Genomic DNA, 21,918 nt, shown 5'->3' on the forward strand with positions numbered 1-21,918 from the left:
CCAAATATTCCCCAAACCCCCCTCCCCCTCGTCCCCCTCCACTCCATTCGCTCCGCCAAAGCCGCCCTCCCTGCCGCGCCAATACGTCGGCGCCGCGGTTCGTCGAGGGGACACACGGCGATCCTCTCGCTCCCATAGTACGCTCTCGTAGACTGCCGTCCTCTAGCCACGCCGCCACCTCTGGCTACGTTCTTGTGGAGGCGCATGGCGGTCAGCGCCGCCACCGCTGGCGACGTTTGTGTGGAGACGCACGGCGGTCAGCTTCTCCCACGGTACGCGCATTCTAGACTGAGGCCCCGTTCATGTCGTTGTAGCACTGAATGTTAGCTGATAGACGCTGTTAATCTCACTGTTTGCCAAAGTAGTTTACTGTCAATATGCTCTGCTTAAGAAGCTTCCTTGCCCTGTTCTGCACTCAATCTGCTTAGCTGAGATGGCATGCCAAGGACGATTAGTTGCTAAAATATCCTGCCATATATTTATTGTGACGTAGATTGCCATGGTCTAGTAGCCAATCTGTTAGGTGAAATAGCTCTACACCGTTTTATACTCGATCTTTGTTGCCGCGATGGCCTTCGATAGTTTGATGGCTGTGTGCTCGGGCTCATTGACTGCTGAAACAGCCTGCCATAATTTAGCACTCAAGTCTGTTTGCTGAATTAGCTTTACATATATTTCGTTACTTAGATCTGCTTGTCCAAATATCTTGCCATAGCTTTAGACATCGACCTAGGTATTTTTTTCTGGACTTCATAAAAAAGCATATATGTTTTTCCTGTAATATCTAGTAGAAGAACTAATTTGTATGTCTAACAGATGTACATGACTTGGATAACTTCTGCTCGAAGATTCTCCACTGCATATGTCGAGGGAGTTGAAAACTTCATGAACTTTATCAGAGCTGAGTACGGTGGTCTGAAATCAGATGTGCTCTGCCCGTGTAGCAGTTGTATGAATTCAGTTACAAGACCCCAGTCAACTATGCAAAATCATCTACACTTGTATGGGATGTCGGTCACATATACTAGGTGGGTTCATCATGGTGAAGCTGTGAACATCAATGTTATTGACTACGTGGAAGCAGCAGATCACCATCTTGATCTGCCTGATGCTCAGGTGGAAGAGGAGGAGGAGGTGGTGGTGGCGGAGCCAGTGAGTTTGACCAACATTGAAACAATGCTACGAAATGCTCGTGCATTCCTTGAACTTTCACCTGCAGAAGAAAAACGGTGGGCCCGCATGTTGGAACAATGCAACGTTGCTGTCACCCCAGGAAATAAGCTATCAGTATTCTCAGCTATGGTCACCTTTCTTCAGGTGAAGACATCTGAGCGGATGACCAACAAAATATTCGATGCGATGTTGGCTGCTTTCCGCAAATCTTTCCCAGATGCGTCTGAGCTGTCACACACCTATAGTAAAATGAAGAATTTCCTTTGTGCAGTTGGAATTGGATATGATATGATCCATGTTTGTAAGAATAATTGTGTTCTGTTCCGGAAGGATTATGCCAACTTAAGTGAATGCCCGAAATGCAAATCATCAAGATGGAAAGATGGCGATGCTGTGAAGAGGGTTCCTCATAATGTTCTGAGACATTTTCCAATTACACCAAGATTGCAGACGTTGTTTCATGATGCTGAAACAAGAGAGGATGTAATGTGGCATTCTAGGAACCAGGAGTACAGAGATCAGAATGTAATGAGCCATCCATCTCATGGTAGTGAGTGGAAAAGCTTCAATGATAAACACAAAGAGTTTGCTGCTGACCCGAGAAACATTAGACTTGGCTTAGCTTCAAATGGATTTAACCCATTTGGCCACCAGAGCGCCACATATAGCATGTGGCCAGTGCTTGTTATCCCTTACAACATGCCTCCAAATGTCTGCACCAAAGAATCAAACTACATGATGGCCTTGCTCATCCCAGGTCCAAAAAGTCCTGGAAAGGATTTTGATTTGTTCATGGAGCCTCTTGTGGAGGAACTTCAACATCTATGGAAGGGTGTTCTCACTCGAGACCTATATAGCAGCCCACTAGCTGATTTCTTTCTGCGTGCTGTTGTAATTTGGTGCATCCATGATTATCCGGCTTTGGGCACTATGTCAGGGCGAACGACACATGGTTACAATGCATGTGTTCGCCGTGACAGGAATCTGCTGTCATACGCAATACTTAGGAAGATATGTTACATTGGACACCGCCGTTTCCTTGCCAAGGACAAGCCGCATCCTAGAAAATACCGAAGACATGTGTTCAATGCAAAGCATGAAAACCGTGATGCGCCAAAGAGGCTCACCGCTGATGAGTTGCAAGTGGAATTAGAGAAGGTCAGGCATATTACACCAGGAAACCATCCTGGTAATGGTAGCGGGAAAAGGAAGCGTGGCACGGTAGAAGAGAGATTATTGTTTACCCGCAGGTCCACTTTGTGGGACTTGGAGTATTGGAAAGATTTGGATCTGCGGCATAATCTTGATGTGATGCACATTGAGAAAAATATATGTGACAGCATTATCGGCACACTTCTTAACATTGAAGGCAAGATGAAAGATACCTTAAAATCTAGGATTGATTTGACACACCTGGGTATCAGAAAGGATTTGCAGGTGCAAGATGAAGGTAAACCACGGGATATGGCACCAGTTGTGTATGTCTTGGACAAGGTAAAAAGAAAAGAATTCTGTGAGGTCCTGTCATGTGTGAGATTCCCACATGGATTTGCTTCCAACCCTGAAAGGAGAGTCAGTGCAGATGGAAACAAGGTACAAGGGTTGAAAACTCATGACTGCCACGTCCTACTTCAAAGGGTTTTACCTGTCATCCTTAGAGGATTGGGCCGCCCTGACTTATACAGAGCAATTGCAGAGTTGGGACAATTCTTCAGGGAACTCTGTAGTAGAAATATCAGGATAGATGCTTTGGAGCGTCTTAGAGACAAGATACCAACTATCCTATGCGACCTTGAGAAGATATATCCTCCAGCCTTCTTTGATGTGATGGTGCATTTGGCTGTTCATCTACCTGATGAGGCACTACTTAGAGGTCCAGTACAATATGGCTGGATGTACCCTATTGAAAGGCGGCTAGGCACTTTCAACAGCTATGTTAGGAACAGAGCTAGACCCGGGGGTTCCATTGCAGAGGCCTACATTGCTACAGAAGCGTTGACATTCTGCTCAAAATACATTGAAACAGCTGATCAACTTAGCAAAGAGGTGGGTGAAGACAATCCCGGGCTCAATGTTTTCGATTATTCTGTTCAAGTTACAGGGAAGAGTCGACAAGAGGACAAACCTAAAGATTTGGACAAAATGGTTTGGTATGTGTTGAATAACTGTCCTGAGATACTACCTTATATCAAGTAAGTGCAGTACTGCAGCTTATACATCGTAATCTACTAAACTTGCAGCACATTCTTATATATTTAGATGTTTGACGCGATCACTATGTTGTGCAGCATGTACAAAGAGGAGTTACTGCCGCAAAATTCAAGAAACATTGACAAACTGGTTATGGCAGGATTTGCGAAATGGTTCAAGAACCATGTAAGCTTTTGAAGTGCACTATCAGTTTTTTTAATATATTGAGTACATAATATGATCAGCTTGTCTATTTTCTAACCATAGGTTAAGAAGATGCGGGAGGATGGGCAGGCAGTTGATGATGCCCTTTACTCACTAGCAATGGGTCCTGATACTCGGGTAAGACATTATGAATCTTGCGTTGTTGGAGATGTGCGCTACAACACCCTTGCACGAGACAAAGGCAGGAAGACACAAAACAGTGCCATCATGAGCACGGATACGTATGACAAAGAGATAACTGAAATGTATGCTAACATAACAGACATTGTTCAGTTGCAGTATATCTCCAGTTTCGAGGATCATCGGTGTGTGGTTCTGTTGTGCTATCGTTGGTATAACCTATTTTCCAGGATCGCAAAACCCAGAGCTGATGATTATTTCAAATCCATCCATGTCAAGGCGGCGTACCAGACCAACGAGCCTTTTATTTTGGCAAATCAAGCAACACAGATATTCTTCTTGGAAGACACATTTGCACATAGCGATGACTGGAGAGTATTGAAAAGGTTTGAGCAGATGAATTCATTTAATGAAGTTGCACAACAAGATGATGCTTACACTGCTCCTAATGTACAAGATAACACAGATGTTCCTAATATCTTTGAGAACCATCACATCAATGACGCCGGCGAAAAGATTGCATGTCGTGATGTGGACATACAAGAGTTGATCAAGAAGAACCCAACGTTCGAGGACGTTGAGGACAGAGAAGAAGATGACACCGTGGGGAATTACGATTCAGACTGATACACATGGCAAAGATGTTGACGCTGCTGCTGCGGATGATGATTACATTGCTTTTGTCGTATTTGCGTGTCAGAAGACGTTTTTTATCTACTATGTGAAATTGTGTTTGCTATGACAACTGAAACCTGATGAACATGTTGTTTAGTATTTTGCTGTGAGAATATCACTTGTTATGTATGCTGATTTGTGTTTCCATTAATAGAAATCATTAGATGTTCACAACACTACGCCCAGCCTGCTACACAGGTTTCATTCATTACTAGTTTCAGCAAAGTGCTCATGTCGTAGCCACTGAATACATCACGAGTGCTACATACATTGCAAATAAAGAGATAATCATCCTACAGAGCACATCGATTTTGCCCATTATCTTCACAAGCTCTTTCATCTCCTCATTGCTGTCAAGGCCATTCAGCAGCTGTTGCTTGGCCATGATCAGAGGAACTGCGTCTTTAACCTTCTGCTCTGCATCTTCCTCTTCTGCTGTTCCTTCAGTTACTTGTCCAACACCCCAACCTGCTGGTATTGGGATTCCTCGGCTAACCAAATAATCAGCGTAGTTGCATTCCCCCACATCAGCAACTTCCTAGAAATACAAATCACACGAATCTTCCCTTTTCTGCACAAATCAAATTGGAAGATCATCAACCAAACTATTAAAAAAATCAGCAACTGAAAGCAGCAGAACAACACTTAAACATATTATTACCCCATGATTCGAGCATTTGTAGAAGACTCGGCTAGGGTTGCGGATTCTGGATGAGACGCGACGGATGACTCTGCATGATTTGCAGCAGTGGCACCACACCAACGGCAGCGGGTTGCGATGAGCAATCGGCTGCAGTGCGCGTGCCGGCGGGGGTGTGATGAGACCCACAGGCGATGGTACGGGTGGCGACTTGGCGCATATCTGGTTGTTACCTGCTGAAGAGCAGGTGGACGAGCAGCCAGCGGACATGGTTGCTGCGGCCAGAGCTTCTGATGCTAGGCAGAGTAAGTAGAGAAGAGGAGAAGCGAACGTTGGATATGTCAGTTTCATTACTTGCAGAGTAGCATAGCACCATATATAGTCATAGTCTAGGTTTGGATTCGAACCAGCTACAGGAGCACGTCTTTCTTTTTTCTAAAACTCGGCAATGTCTCTTTACTGGTACACTAGCTTGTTCTGTACGCCTTCCCAAGTCTTTGATTTTCTTTCCCTTTTTTTGCGAGGAAGGAAGGAGGACAAAATTGAGAGTTCCTCGGACACCTCTTGGTTGAAAACCAAGGGTGCTAGTCACTTATGTGGTGAACGTTCCCTGTGAGGAGGATGGCAGACGAACGCATTTTCCTCGCAGTTTTCTTCCTATATATAAAAAAGTATGCTACTTGGTGTCTGCTTAGTCAAAAAACGATTGTGCCAACCTTGACCGTTCGATTGACATTCAACGTGTGTCGCGTTTCTTCAGTCTCTTCTTCCTCGAGCCGCCAAAGCCAAACCAGCGCCAGCGGGACCGCCTGCTCCCGCCTCCCACGGCTGGCTGTGATCTTCCCCGGCTCCTGTTCGTTCCCGTCCGAGGCCTCACCATCGTCCTCCGCGCTCGTCGCGGCACCGCCCTCCGGTGTTGTCAACATGGTCAACCACCGAGAGGAATAAGGAGATGACTGTACATGGTGAGGATGACAGTAGGGACCCAGTAGCGCGCGCAGTAATTTTTGTTTTTTCGGGATGGACAAGGGTATCAACTGGGTTGTGCGGGACCCGTTGCCTGTCTAGCCCAGGCTTTTATTTCATATGTTTAGCACATGACCAGCCCAGTTTGTTTTTTTCCTTTCCGAAAAATGGCTAGCCAGCTATTTTGTATTTTGCAGAATAACCAACATAGGCCTACTTGCTTTTCTACGCCCTGCTGGACCGGAAATCTTTCAAGAGAAGGAGGGATGCATTTTGCCCAGAAAATGGGCTATAAATAATAAGAAATGGGCTATAAGTAATAAGAAATGGGCTATAAGTAATAATAAATGGGCTATAAGTAATAATAAATGGGCTGTAAAATGAAAAAAATACAACAAACAGGCAATTAGTTCCCAAGTACTGTTTTCTTTCGGATTTTGATATTTTAAATTTCATTGTTTTTGTGCGGGTAAAATTTCATTGAATTTAAATTAAGGTATATTTAGATTTAAAATTAATTTGAGTCCGGCTAGAAATTTCAGGTTGTATGCTGTTTGGGACAGATTTGGAGGCTGACTTGTGGGTCTACTAGGTTGACGTGTACTTTGGCTTTGTCAACTTAGTCCACAAACGATTCTAGCAGCAGTGACATTGGATGTTAATCCAACGACCATGCTGCTTCTTCAATATTAGATCTTCTTGCTCCAGCCGCCCAAACCAGCTCCGTTGGGACTGCCTGCTCCCGCCTCCCGTGGCCGGCTGTGCTGCCGCAAAGGCCGCACAGCCCCACCCTACTTCATTGCTGGCCAGGCCATTCCTCTACTCACCCACACCTCCTGTTATTTTCCGACAATGGCAGCTGGACTAGTAAACCCTCGTACTCCCCACCGTGTGGGCAACCATTGCTGAGTCTTCCCCGGCACCGTGTCGTTCCCTTCCTAGGCCTCACCGTCGTCCACCGCCATGGTGCTCTCGGCGCGGCCTGGTCAACATAGTCAACGAACGACATCCATCGGCCGTGGACTGTACGCGCAAAATAATGATTCCTCCACCTGACAGCTGGGACCCACCGGAAGGGCCTCTGTATTTCGCGAAAAAAACGTTCCCCCCGCTGACATGTCGGACCCACCAGCTATATCTTCGCACGCAAGGAAGTGCCTCCTTATTACGCACAAAAAAATGAATACCCACCCTGCTAGATGGGACCCACCATAGTGGGAGGATGACTTGTGGGCCAACTAAGTTGACGGGGACGGAGGGCTTTGTCAACTTAGTCAATATGAACGATTCTAGCTCCAGTGACCGTACGATTTCCACCCAACGGCCATAGTGCTTCTTCAACCTTTGGTCTTCTTGCTCCAGCCACCCAAAGCAGCGCCGGTCGTGTCGCATGCTCCTGCCTCTCGTGGCCGGTTGTGATGCCGCGGAGGCCTCACCGCCCCCTACTACTCCCACCGCTGGCCCAGGGTATCCCTCTACTCACCCACACCCCCTGTTATTCTGCGGCAACGACAGCCTCACGCCGCAGCCGAACCAGTGAACCCTCGTACTCCTCTCCGCGTGGGCCACCACTGCTGCGTCTTCCCTGGCTCCGCGCCGTCCCCTTCCTAGGCCTCGCCGTCGTCTAGACCACCGCCCTGGTGCTCTTGGCACGGCGTGGTTAACGTGGTCAACGACCAACTTCCATCGGAAGAGTACTGTACGTGGAGAGGCTGACAGCTGGGTCCAGGCGGCCGCAAGGAAGTGCCTCCTTATTACGCGCAAAATAATTATTCCTCCACCTGACAGCAGGGACCCACCGGACGGGCCACCTTATTTCGCGAAAAAAACATTTCCCCCCTGACTGTTGGGACCCACCGGACGGGCCAGCGTATTTCGCGAAAAAAGCATTCCCCGCGCTGTCAGCTCGGACCCACCGGAAGTGCCTCCTTATTACACAAAAAAAAGAATACTCCCCTTGCTAGCTGGGACCCACCATGGTGGGAGGCTGACTTGTGGGCCTACTAAGTTGACTGGGACGGGGGCCTTTGTCAACTTTAGTCAATATGAACGATTCTAGCTCCAGGGACCGTACGATGTCCATCCAACGGCCGTAGTGCTTCTTCAACCTCTGGTCTTCTTGCTCCAGCCGCCCAAAGCAGCGCCGGTCGTGCCGCATGCTCCTGCCTCCCGTGGCCGGCTGTGCTGCCGCGGAGGCCTCACCGCCCCTACTATTCCCACCGCTGGCCAGGCCCTACGGCGACGGCAACCTCACACCGCGGCCAAACCAGTGAACCCTCGTACTCCTCTCCGCACGGGCTTCCACTACCGCATCTTCCCCGGCTCCCCGTCGTCCCCTTCCTAGGCCTCGCCATCGTCCACCGCCCTGGTGCTCTCGGCGCAGCGTGGTCAACATGGTCAAGGAACGACTTCCATCGGACGTGACTGTACGTGGAGAGGCTGACAGCTGGGTCCACGGCCGCAGCAAGGAAGTGCCTCCTTATTACGCGGAAAATAATGATTCCTCCACCTGATAGCTGGGACCCACCAGACAGGCCACTATATTTCGCGAAAAAACGTTTCCCCCTGACCACTGACCGCTGGGACCCACCAGCGACACCTTCACACGCAAGGAAGTGCGTCCGGGCAAAAAAAAAGATTCGCCCCCTGACTGCTGGGACCCACCGGCTACATCTTCGCACGCAAGGAAGTGCGTCCGGGCAAAAAAAACCAAAATGATTCGCCCCCCTGACTGCTGGGACCCACCAGCTACATCTTCACACGCAAGGAAGTGCCTGACAGTCGGGACCCACCTGGTCGAAGCGTACGTAGCATTGTCATTCTGGTCGCGAACATGTACGTACATATATACTGGTGGATGTAGAGGCGCGCACGTGTCGTAGTAGAGGCGCACACGTAGCATGTACACGTACGTACAGCAGCGAGGGTGCAAGAAAGAAAATATGGCCACGTACGTACATACGGGCAGGGTCTCTAACGCCTATTGCACATACGTACATGGCTGGGTCGGAACGGAGAAATAGCGTCGTCGTCGTGTTCATGGGGAGCCAACCGGCTGGGTCGGAACGGAATGCGTGGTCATGTTCATCGGGAGGGCTTGGACGGAACATGCAATGGAAATGAGGCCTGGCGTACTGCACAACGGAGGAAACGACCTTGTATTCGACCGGCCACGTTCGAAACGGGGTCCTGTTGATCGGGAGGGGCCTGGCGTACCGCAAAACAGAGGAAACGGACCTCCTACGGTCGAAACGGGGGTCCTGTTGATCGGGAGGGGTCTGGCGTACCGCAAAACGGAGGAAACGGACCTCCTACGGTCGAAACGGGGGTCCTGTTGATCGGGAGGGGTGTGGCGTACCGCAAAACGGATGAAACGGACCTCCTACGGTCGAAACGGGGGTCATGCTGATCGGGAGGGGTGTGGCGTACCGCAAAACGAATGAAACGGACCTCCTACGGTCGAAACGGGGGTCCTGTTCATCGGGAGGGCTGTGGCGTACCGCAAAACGGGACTCCACGGGATACTGTTCATCTCCACCGTCGACCTCCTCCAGCCTCCACGGGCTACCGTCGACCTCCTCCAGCCTCCACGGGCTCCTGTTCATCCAGCCTCCACCGCGCGCTACTCCACGGGCTACTGTTCAACCACCCCTCCACGGGCATCCCTCCACCGTCTACTGTTCATCCAGCCCTCCACACCACGGGGTCCTATTCAACCACCCCTCCATGGCCACCCCTCCATCGTCTACTGTTCATCCATCCCTCCACACCACGGGTTCCTGTTCATCCAGAGGCAACGCCACCGCTCACTGTTCATCCAACCCCTCCCCCCCCGCAACGCTCACTGTTCATCCCAGAGGCAACATCGATCGGCTTCAGTTAGCAGCAGTAGCGACGGAATCGCTCCATCGGGTTCAGTTAACAGCCATCGATCGATCGCTCGGGTTCAGTAATGCGTAGCCTGCAGTGCAATCGCTCGGGTTCAGTTAGAGCCCAACGCCTTGCTCGGCTTCACTTAGAGCCAACACCTCGCACACACGTGCGTATGTACGAGAGAAACGCGCATCGCTCCGCCCCGACGTCCCACCGTAACCGGCAACTCCCCGAAATTTCCCTCCCCCTTGCTTCTACCACGGTTTTTTCCGTCATGGACGGCCCAAAGAATGTCATGTAGCTGCGTCTCCGGCCGGCCCAGGACGAAAAGCCCATTTTCTGTCATGATTTTTTGTCATAGAAGTAGGAGCCCACCACATCTATGATGATACCAGGTTTTGTCACAATTATCGTCATAGAAGTGTCATATGTATGACAGATTTTTTTTCGTTCGGCCCAAAATTTCATGGATGTGTCTTTTTTTTGTAGTGCAATAAAGTTCAAGCAAATAAAACAAAGAGAGACCAAAAAGCAACACACTCTCTCTCTCAAAGACTATGATCTATACATATTTCTCTCCCTTTGGCAACAAGTTACCAAAAAGTGATAAATATGCATAGTGCTATGTGTCTCTCAAGATTGGTCTCCATGAGGTGGTGTAGAGATGACTCCAAGAACGAAAGCTTCTGTAGATGTAGCTGGAGCTGGTGGAGCTGAAGCTAGAGCTGGTGGCACTGAAGCTGTGCTGCTGGTGTAGATGTAGTAGCTCTTGTGTGTGGAACAGGCACTGCAGCAGACCTCTTACTCCTGGGCACTCTTGTGAAAGCATCTGTAGTAGACTTGCCCTTCTTCTCCTCCACTTCCTCCTGAAGTTGCCCACTACTGACTGAATCTCAGTTACCTTGACATCAAGATCATAGAATTTCTGCTCAATGATCCTCTCCAAGCTCTCCTGGTTTTGAGTCAGGGTGGCCAAGCCCTTCTCAATTCTCATGGTGGATGCAATCAGATATCCAAGCTGATCTTGCTTCCTCTTCCAGAATACTTGAGATGCCTCTTCAGCTGTTGGCATCTTTGCAGCTTTCTCTATTGCCTTCTCTCTCTTCTCATGTGCTTGCATTGAGGAAGGATCTTTGTCATCCATAACAACAGTGCTTTCCTCAAAATCTAGATAGAGGGGTAGATGCTCTTTGTCCAACAAATATGTGCATGTGCCCATCTTGGAGTTGATAAGCACCTGAATATGTGGAGCATACCCAAAAGATCTCTTCTGATCTGCAGCTGTCCTCTTGATTATCTCAACAATCAAACTCATCACTTTGAACTTTTGAGGGACATCAAATATATGCAGCAAGTTGATGGAGTGTCCTCTTAACGTTCTATGATCTCCTGATTTTGGCAAAAGAGTGTGCCTTAGAATGGTATTGATAGTAGGCAGTCCTGACAGCAAATGCTTCACTGAGCCAAACTTGTGAGTCTCAAGATCTTCATCTGGAATCTCCTTGTACATGTTGGCCATAGAGTTATGATCCTTCTTCTTTGCATAGACATCTAAGTCATCCTCACGAGCTTCTGGAGCATTAATCAATTTGGCCCACCCATCAGCTGTGGATTGGTACCTAGTACCCTCAGACATCCATACAATCCTGCCATCTGGATAGAAGTGAGCAGTGGAGTAGAATTGCATGATCAGCCCATCATTCCATTTGGCAAGCTTCTGGCCAACAAACTGGTCAACTTCACAAGCCTTGAAGCTATCAAGCACACCTGGGAAATGATCTTCATTTTCCTTGATATATGACCAATCAATCCATCTCATGTCACAAACTATAGGCTTCTTGGCAAGCAAAACAGTTTCATAGAAGTCCTGCTGTTCCTTAGTGTGAAACATGTAGTCCACATCAGTTCTTCTCCTTATAGCATATGGGCCAGACTATCTCCAGAGTCTCAGACCCGCATCCTTTCTGAGTTTCATGTCCTCTGCAACAGGATGTGCATCATTATTATATGGAATTTTTGGCTTGAGCTTCCTTGGCACTTGGGCTTAAGCTTCTTCCTCTTCTACTTCAAGCACTGGGGCCTTGTTCTTTTCCTCAGCAGGTATATTCCTTGTACTCCTATTGGGTGCAGTATTTGGAGCTGGAGCAGTAGCTTTGGGAGCAAGTTTGGGCTTAGGAGCAGCCCCTGACTTAATAGCATCTCCCATGAGCTTCTGAGCCTTAGGAGCTGGAGCAGCATCCTCTTCCCCTTCATTATCTGATCTCACCATAGAGGGCTTGCCAATGATCCTGGCAGTGGTCTTCTTGACCCTTTCTTTCCTCTTCTTTCCTTCTGCAACAGCCTCTTTGGGTTCTGATCCCAAATTTTCTTGAGTGGATGCTCTGACCTTTAACATAGGAACTCTTTTGGCTGGAGCCTTTCTGTTCATGCCTGGATTTGTTGATGCAGCAGTGCAAAACTCTTTCTTCACTTCCTTTTTCTTGGAAGTGGCCTCATCCTCAGCTGCAATGTAGTCCCCATCCTCTGAATCAGATGTTCTCTTCTTCCTTGTTCTAGTAGCTGCCTTGGGCAAGTTACTAGGTGTACTCCTGCTGCCCTCATCATAGCTGCTGGAGGGACTAGTGCCCTCATCCAACTGTCCTGGCTGCTCAGGCCTGTTGTGGTTGTCACTCTGATTAGACATCTTGTAGACAACTGTCACCAGACCCTGTGAATAGGTTGTAGATGAGGTAGAGTAGATGAGCATCACAAAGTACAGAGGTTTTGCAAAACAAATTGAGTCAAAAACTTAGTTTTAGTTCTCTACAGAAGTGATCTCGGAGCTACCGAATTGACAAACTCGGTGAGACCGAAGCAACACTTGGAACCTAAACTAGTGAACTCGGTTAGGCCGAGTCATAGTTCGGTGGCACCGATATTGCTAGGGTTTCACAGAATCCTAAACTTGGTCACACCGATTTGCATGTTTCGGTCAGACCGAAAAGCGCATGTGCAATGGCCTAAGCCGAATCGGTGAGACCGATTTCTATAGTTCAGTCGGTCCGAGATGAATTCTGCGGAGAGCTAAACCTAAATTTTTCGAATCAATCTAGACCTAAGGATGATTTAGATGAATAGATTAATCTCATTTGTGGCACGAATCATGGTATTGTCCTTGTGCTAGGAATCGAAGTGAAAAAGACAACACAAGAGGTTGAACACGTACCCTAGAGCGGCGGGTGTTCGCTACGGCGGTGACGGTGGAGCAGATTCCATCAACAGCGGCAGATTCCAACGGCGGGAGGTCATTGGCGGCGAGAAGACGATCCAGAGACCCGAGGGGGTAGAGCAGGACACACGTGGGCTGAGAGGATTTGAAGAAATTTCCAAAATCTCACCCGTGGATATATATATATATATCCCGACCCTGTCGTGTGACCAAGTGGAACAACTCGGGGCATCGAGATTGTAGAATCGCAAGCGGTTGCTGCAACTCGGTGTGACCGAAGTGTTCAAATTGGTTGCACCAAGATGAAAACCTAGATCAACTTAGTTAACTCGGTGTGACCGAAATGGATTTCTCGGTCAGACCGAAATGCACAAAGAGGTTTTGGAAGTTTAAGTCTATGACAAATTGGGGACTTCGAGTGCTCCTCACACACAGTCGTTTGAATCTGACTTGATCAAACTTTGTGATGTAGCATGAATAGACTTTGAGATGATAAAAGCATAGATATCTATAGAAGGTTCTTAGGCATTCTTGTCCATCCACTTGGTTAAAGAAAAAGAATCCAAACATACAAAACAACAAGTGGATGTCCTCCAATGAGTAAAATATGCAAACGACATGCTCACACAACAAAATGGCAAATGAAATATGTGACAAAGCATGCACAACCACTTTTAGCATCTATCAAGCAATTGGCGATGGCTAGGTTATCTATATATGAGTATGTTGACTTAGGAGTCAAATGAGAACATTTGATCGTAGGTCACACTCATTGTTTAAGCACAAGTGGGGTTACCACTTTTACATAAAGCATTGTTGTGTTCACATCATTAGAGTTGCTTTAGCTCAATTCTTTAGAGTAACGCTCCCCCTAGATGTGAGATCCCCCTTTAGAGGGATGAACTAACCTTGGGTTTTGTCGATGATGACATCATGTAGGTGTTGAAGATGTAGATGCTCAATGTTGTTGTAGATCATTTGGAGCAGTCCATTGGAGTGAGTTGCACTTTCAATACCTACATGGGTTAGTCCCACAAGGAACAAATAAGGATATCCATAGACATAGAGTGATGCACACACAAGATGATGTCCATGAAAGCATTCGGTTACCTTGTCCCTTGTCTTACCAACAAGAGGGTTTGTGACTCCTTGAACTAGTGCATGATATGAAGGTTGTTTGCACTTGTTCTCGCCAAAATGATACGAGTGAAGTTTGTTGGCAGAGTCACCCTCAAGATCTCTCTAGTTCTACTTCTTCGGGATCCACATCATCTTGATGGGAATCCTTGGGGTAGTAGTGGAACTTGATGAATTAGAACTTGATGAAGTCTTGGGAACCCACTTGACCAAGGCCTTGGGAGCTTCTTCAAATGAATCAATCTCCTCTTGAAGCTTGTCCTTGCCTTTTTGCTTGTGGTCTTGTGGTGGAAGATAATCTTGAGCTTGTGTCCCTTGGAAGGAAGTAGGATCATACTTCTCTTGTTGGGGAGCAAACTTTCTCTTGGGTGTTGATCTTCTTCCCACTCAACTCCATTGGCATTGAACTTTCGTTCAAAACCAACACCTTGATTCTTCCGGTGCCTTCCTTGCTTGCGTACAATTTCTTTTAATTGCTTACTCCCGGCAAGACTTTTGTAGACACCCTTCTCTATAATTCCCTTCAATAGACTATTTTCTTGCTCAAGTGTAACTTGACTAAGAGAATCATTAGTGGAATCAAGAGAACTACTAGAAGCAACAACGTTGGATTTAGCATGATTATTGTTACTACTAGAAGAAGAATCTTTCTTACTTTTGTTGCTAGATTTTACTTGAGGCATGTAGGTAGATAAAAGTAAACGCTTGGCAATGTAAGAAGAACTTTTCTTGCGAAGATCATCATTAATTGCCTTTTAAAAACTCATGCTCTTGCTCAAGGTTGAGCTTTTCAAAGAATAACTTCTCATGAGTCTTTAAAAGTTCTCGATGATCTTCCAAGGTAGTTTCATGAGCTAACTTAAGAGTGTTTAGTTCTTTAGTTAGGCGCTCAATCTTCTCCTTATCATTGTCATTCGCTTTATCTTGATTAGCATATTTAATTGACTTTTCATCATAGAATTCATCACTAGAGTTGTCAACAAGTAAATCATCATCTACCAACAAATCATCTTTATCACTATTGAAATAAACATACTTGGGGGTGTGGTACCTTTGGGCCTTTAGCCATCAAGCATCTTCCAATTCCTTCATTTGGTGAGTCAAATATGTCGTAGGAGTTGGTTGACACAAGTGCTAGACCGTCAACACCTTCATCTTGAGTATGTTCGGAGTCAGAGTGATAGCTTCTCTCGGAGTGATGGCTCGACGGAGTCGGATACCCATTCACCAACATGAGCTTGATGTCTTCGCTTTGTGTAACTCTTTGATGATTTGTCCTTCCTTTCAGAATCCTTGCTTCTCCGAGAGGTTCTTTGTTCATAGTGATTGTCTCTACTCCTCCTCTCTCTTGGTGGTGATTCATCTCTTCGACTTCTCCTTTTGGGTGAATCTTCTCTCCTTTTGTAAGGAGCCGTACACTCATTGGAATAGTGTCCGGGTGAGGGAGTCCTGGATAAGGGGGTATACGGACGGCCGGACTATATGCTTTGGCCAGACTGTTGGACTATGAAGATACACGATTGAAGACTTCGTCCCGTGTCCGGATGGGACTCTCCTTGGCGTGGAAGGCAAGCTTGGCGATTCGGATGTAGATCTCCTTCTCTGTAACCGACTCTGTGTAACCCTAGCCCCCTCCGGTGTCTATATAAACCGGAGGGTTTAGTCCGTAGGACAGAACAACAATCATACCATAGGCTAGCTTCTAGGGTTTAGCCTCTCTGATCTCGTGGTAGATCAACTCTTGTAATACTCATATCATCAAGATCAATCAAGCAGGAAGTAGGGTATTACCTCCATCAAGAGGGCCCGAACCTGGGTAAACATCGTGTCCCCAGTCTCCTGTTACCATTAGCCTTAGACGCACAGTTCGGAACCCCCTGCCCGAGATCCGCCGGTTTTGACACTGACATTGGTGCTTTCATTGAGAGTTCCTCTGTGTCGTCGCTGTAAGGATCGATGGCTCCTCCAACCTTCAACAACGCCGTCCTGGGTGAGACTTTCCTCCCCGAACAGATCTTCGTGTTCGACGGCTTCACACTGCGGGCCAACTCGCTTGGCCATCTGGAGCAGATCGACAGCTACGCCCCTGGCCATCAGGTTTGGTTTGGAAACCTAAACTACAGTGCCGACATCCACGGAGACTTGATCTTCGACGGATTCGGGCCCATGTCAGGAGCGCCGAACGATCACGACGTGCATGACCTAGATCTGCCGTCGGACAGTATTCGGAACATCACACCTGCTACGGCTCCGGACTTCGTTCCAGAGCAGGTCGTGCCTTCTAAGGACGGGTGGATGGACCCCGCCCCGAAGGCCGCACACTCATCGACGTTGGAGCCGAACACAGACTCCTCTCCTAAAGGAATCTGTATCTCCGGACCCCCGGACTTACCTTCGGTCGTAGGTCCCGGACCGCGTGCATCCATGCCCATCGAATCTGATTGGGCTCCAATAATGGAATTCACCGCCATGGATATCTTCCAGCACTCCCCCTTTGGTGATGTGCTAAATTCATTAAGGTCTCTCTCTCTATCAGGAGATTCCTGGCCGAACTATGTTCGGCTCGAGTGGGAAGCAGGCGACGAAGAAATTCGTCACCCACCTACCACCCACTTCATAGCCACGGTCTATGACTTGACCGATGTGCTTACCTTCGATCCCGAAGACATCGACGGTATAGAAGACGATGCGGGAGAAGAACAGGAACCACCGCCCACAGGGCACTGGACTGCCACCTCTTCATATGATATATATATGGTGGATACTCCCAAAGAAAACAATGGCGATGAGGCAACATGAGATAACCCCTCAGGGAAGAAATCGAAGCATGGGCGTCACTGGCGCCGCTCCAAGCCCCGCCACAACAACACCGGCACTGGAGAAGAAAATCCAGATGGTGCCGAAGAGGAATACAATCTTGATCAACCAACCTTCGAGCAAGCCGAACAGGAACACGGGCAGGTCAGCCAAGACGAACAGGCGATGGACGGATACTTGGAAGACGATAACTATACGCCTCCCTCTGAAGACGAGGTGAGCCTCGGTGACGACGAATTCGGCGTACCAGAGGATCCCATAGAGCAGGAGCACTTCAAGCGCCGGCTTATAGCCACTGCAAGAAGCCCGAAAAAGAAGCAGCAGCAGCTCCAAGCTGATCAAGATCTGCTCGCAGACAGATGGACCGAAGTCATGGCGGCCGAGGAATACGGACTCGAGCCCCCCATCAGGGGATACCCAAAGCACAAATCGCTGGAAGAGGAGGCCGAAGAGCCTAAACTTCCAACACAGGATGAGGCTGACCGGCCACCCCATGGCCGGGATAAAACGGCGTATCAGGCCGGATACCAGCCCGCACCCCCATGCCGGTTCACTACGGCCCGGGGCAATACACAGGACCTGCGAGACATATTGGAAAACAAAGCAGGACAACCAAGATCGATCTACGGATCACGGGGGCGCGCCACAACTCATGACGCTGATCGTCATACCGGATACAATACTAATAAATCCGACCGGCCCGAACATAACCGACCTGACCTAATCGGACTGCGTCGCGACATAGCCCGGCACAGAGGCGCCGCACACCCCCTCTGCTTCACTGATGAAGCAATGGAAAATGAATTCCTAGAAGGGTTTAAACCCATCAACATCGAGTCATACGATGGCACAACAGACCCCGCGGTGTGGATCGGAGATTTTTCTTCTCCACATTCACATGGCACGCGGTGATGACCTATATGCCATCAAGTATCTCCCACTCAAGCTTAAAGGGCCAGCCAGACATTGGCTGAACAGCCTGCCAACAAACTCCATTGGCAGTTGGGAAAATCTTGAGGACGCATTCCTTGATAACTTCCAGGGCACCTACGTGCGACCACCGGATGCTGATGACTTAAGTCACATCACCCAACAGCCCGGAGAGTCAGCCAGGAAATTCTGGATTCGGTTCCTAACTAAAAAGAACCAAATTGTCGACTGTCCGGACACCGAGGCCCTGGCGGCCTTTAAGCATAATATCCGTGACGAGTGGCTTGCCCGACACCTCGGCCAAGAAAAACCGAAGTCCATGGCGGCCCTCATGACACTAATGACCCGCTTTTGCACGGGTGAGGACAGCTGGCTGGCTCGCAGTAACACCGCGCCAAGAAACTCTGGCACTTTAGATATCCATGACAGTAACGGAAAGCCACGGCGCAAAAGACACAAGCATCGGAACAATGGCGACAATGTCGAAGATACAGCAGTCAATGCCGGATTCAGCAACTCCAAATCCGGTCAGCGGAAGAAGCCATTTAAAAGAAACAATCCGGGATCATCTAGTCTGGACCGCATACTCGACCGCTCGTGCCAGATTCATGGCACCCCCGATAAACCAGCCAATCACAGTAACAGAGATTGCTGGGTGTTCAAACAGGCCGGCAAGATAAATGCCGAGAACAAGGACAAGGGGCTGCACAGCGATGATGACGAGGAGCCCCGGCGTCTGAACACCGGAGGACAGAAGAAATCCCCCCAGGTGAAAACGGTGAACATGATCTATGCCACTCACATCCCCAAACGGGAGCGAAAGCGTGCACTTAGGGATGTCTATGCAGTGGAGCCCGTCGCCCCAAAGTTCAACCCATGGTCATCCTGCCCGATCTCATTTGATCGTAGGGACCATCCCACCAGCATCCGTCACGGCAGCTCAGCCGCATTGGTCCTTGACCCAATCATCGATGGATTCAACCTCACGTGAGTCCTCATGGACGGTGGCAGCAGCCTGAACCTGCTTTATCAAGACACACTGCGCAAAATGGGCATCGATCCGTCACGGATCAAACCCACCAAAACCACCTTCAATGGTGTAATTCCAGGGGTAGAGGCCCGTCGTACGGGCTCAATAACACTGGAAGTGGTCTTCGGATCTCCGGATAACTTCCGAAGCGAAGAGTTAATCTTCAATATCGTCCCTTTCCGTAGTGGCTATACTGCACTACTTGGACGAACCACGTGAAAGCACAAGTGCTCCCTAGGTGGTTTTGGTAATTAATGTCAACATATCTCTTGTTGGACTAACACTTTTATCTAGTATATTTTAGATAAGTTCAACAATTGTGTGGCCTGGACTAAAGGATATGGGAACTCCTTCAAGATGCTAAGGACAAAGGATTGGCTCAAGCTTCAAGCTCAAGACTCTTCATTTTACATTTTTAGTGGTCCAAGATCACATTTAGTCTATAGGAAAAGCCAATACTATCAAGGAGGGATGAGGTGTTGCTTAATGAGCCTCTTGCTTCGTGTGCTTAGTGATGTGCTCCAAAACCCTCAACTACTTTCCCGCTTCCACAAATGACCTAAACCCAAAGCCAAAATCGGTTACACCGAAACTTCCTATCTGGTGCCACCAATTCCATAAGTCATAGCCACTGCCACAAACCCTAAGCAAATCGGTCTTACCGATAGGGATCTTGGTTTCACCGAGATGGGATTGTAATCTCTCTGTGTATGTCCATTATCAAATCGGTCTCACCGAGTTTGAGAAATCGGTACTACCGAGATTACAATGCAAACTCTCTGGAAACTTATTACCAAAATCGGTCCTACCGAGTTTGAGCAATCGGTCCCACCGAGTTTGCCTGACCAACTCTCTGGAAAGCTCATTACCAAAATCGGTCTCACCGAATTTGTGTAATCGGTCTTACCGAGATTACGTTATGCCCTAATGTAACGCCCCAGATGTATTTTTTCCCCACTTGTACTTCAACTCTTGCCGTTTCCGGTGTCAAGTTATATTTTTTTTCTCGGGTTCGGGTCCTTGTCTCCGTGTGTTGTTTTCGTTTTCATGCATCTCATACCATGTCATCACGTGCATTGCATTCGCATACATGTTCATCTCATGCATTCGAGCTTTTTCCTCGTTGTCCGTTTTGCATTCCGGCGCTTCGTTCTCCTCCGGTGGTCGTTTCTAGTCTTCTTTCGTGTGTGGGGTTTAAACATTTCCGGATTGGTCCGAGACTTGCCAAGCGGCCTTGGTTTACTACCGGTAGACCTCCTGTCAAGTTTCGTATCATTTGGACTTCGTTTGATACTCCAACGGTTAACCGAGGGACCGAAAAGGCCTCGTGTGTGTTGCAGCCCAACACCCCCCAAATTTGGCCCAAAACCCACCAAACTCTGCTCCATGTCCTAGATCGTTCGATCACGATCGTGTGGGCGAAAACCGCACCTCATTTGGACTCTCCTAGCTCCACCTATGCCTATATATACACCCCTCCGTTTTCGGATCTCTCCCTCTCCCCGAAACCCTAAAAAAAAACAGATCAAACCTCCCCGCACCGACGGACACGTCCGCCCCCAGCCGGACGCGTCCGCCGCCGCGCCCTCGCCCAACCACCGCGTGCCACGTGGACCGCCGCCGCCGCCGCCGCCGCGGGCCGGGAGGCCCGGATCCGGCCCCCGCGACCCGGCTCCTCCACGCGCGCCCCGCCGCCTCCTTCCTCCGCGCGCGCCGCCGCCTCTTCGGGCTCCGGCGACCGGAGCCGCCGTCGTCGCCGCGGGTCTCTCCGGCGAGCCCGAGGCCGGCCGCCGCCCGCACCTCCTCGCCGGCGCGCGGGCCGCCACCGCCGCCGCCGGGCGCTGCTCCGGCCTCCCCCGACCTTCCCGGCGCCGCCCCGGCCTCTCCCCGCTGCTCCGGCCGCCTCCACCGGCTCCGGCGAGCCGTCCCCGGTGAACCTCGGCTTCCGTGCTCCGGCGGTGAACAGTAACCGCCAGATCTGGAAACCCTAGATCCGGTTGACTTTCCCTCTCCCCCTTATTTTTTCGAGCTAACTTTGACTGCTCGTATCTCCGCAACCGTAGCTCCGTTTTGGGCGTATGATATATCAAAATCTTCGTCTCGACATGTACATCATTTCATTCCATTGCATCATTTGCATTTGAGGTCATCTTGATACCAAAATGCTGTTAGAAGGAGGCTTCGTGAGTTAAATTGCAGATCCGTTAGTTCATCATGCACTTTTGTCATTTTTGCTATATTTAATCCGTGCATGATATGCCTGTGCCCCTTTGGGATGAATTGTGAAGCATTTTGTCTTCTTTCCAGAGGTGCCTCCCATGCATTTTTAGGATGTGTGTGTTGTCTTGTGCAAGCTTGCGAAGAGAGGTACCTGAGATTGCAGATTTCAGGGACTTAGTGATTTTCACTAAGTCTGGGATATTTTAGTTCATGAGGCTATATGTCCAGCTTGTTTCCTAGCGATCCGTGCCTCTTTTGAGGATGATCAGTAAGGGAGTTTTGATATTTATGTTATGCTCTATCCATCCATGTCCTTGTTGGCATTTGTGGAGTGCTCTAGGTTGACTCAATCGAGCTCAACTTTTGCTTCGTTGTTAATCTGGGCAGATCGTCAACTTGTTTGCGATTTCGCCGATGCTACCGTTAGTGTTCCATGCATGCTATGCCTTCGTTCTTGCCATGTGTAGCTAGCACTTTGTGCCTTCTTGCTGGTTATATTATTTCCTTGCCATGACTTGCACCGTAGTGAGTGCATCGAGCTCGTTTACATGCCTTCGTGAGTTAAATTTCAGCATGTCTCAGTTTTCACTAAGTCTGAAAACTGATTGTGTTCGAGCGATGTTCGTGAGCTCGGTAGAGTATTTTGTGAACCCTTTTGGCCCCAGGTCACTTTGGGTGTTTTATTAAGCTTGTTGAGTAGCTCCATGCCATGTT

The sequence above is a fragment of the Triticum aestivum genome, chromosome 3B (assembly GCF_018294505.1).
Source record: "Triticum aestivum cultivar Chinese Spring chromosome 3B, IWGSC CS RefSeq v2.1, whole genome shotgun sequence".
In the NCBI taxonomy this organism is placed as follows: Eukaryota; Viridiplantae; Streptophyta; class Magnoliopsida; order Poales; family Poaceae; genus Triticum; species Triticum aestivum.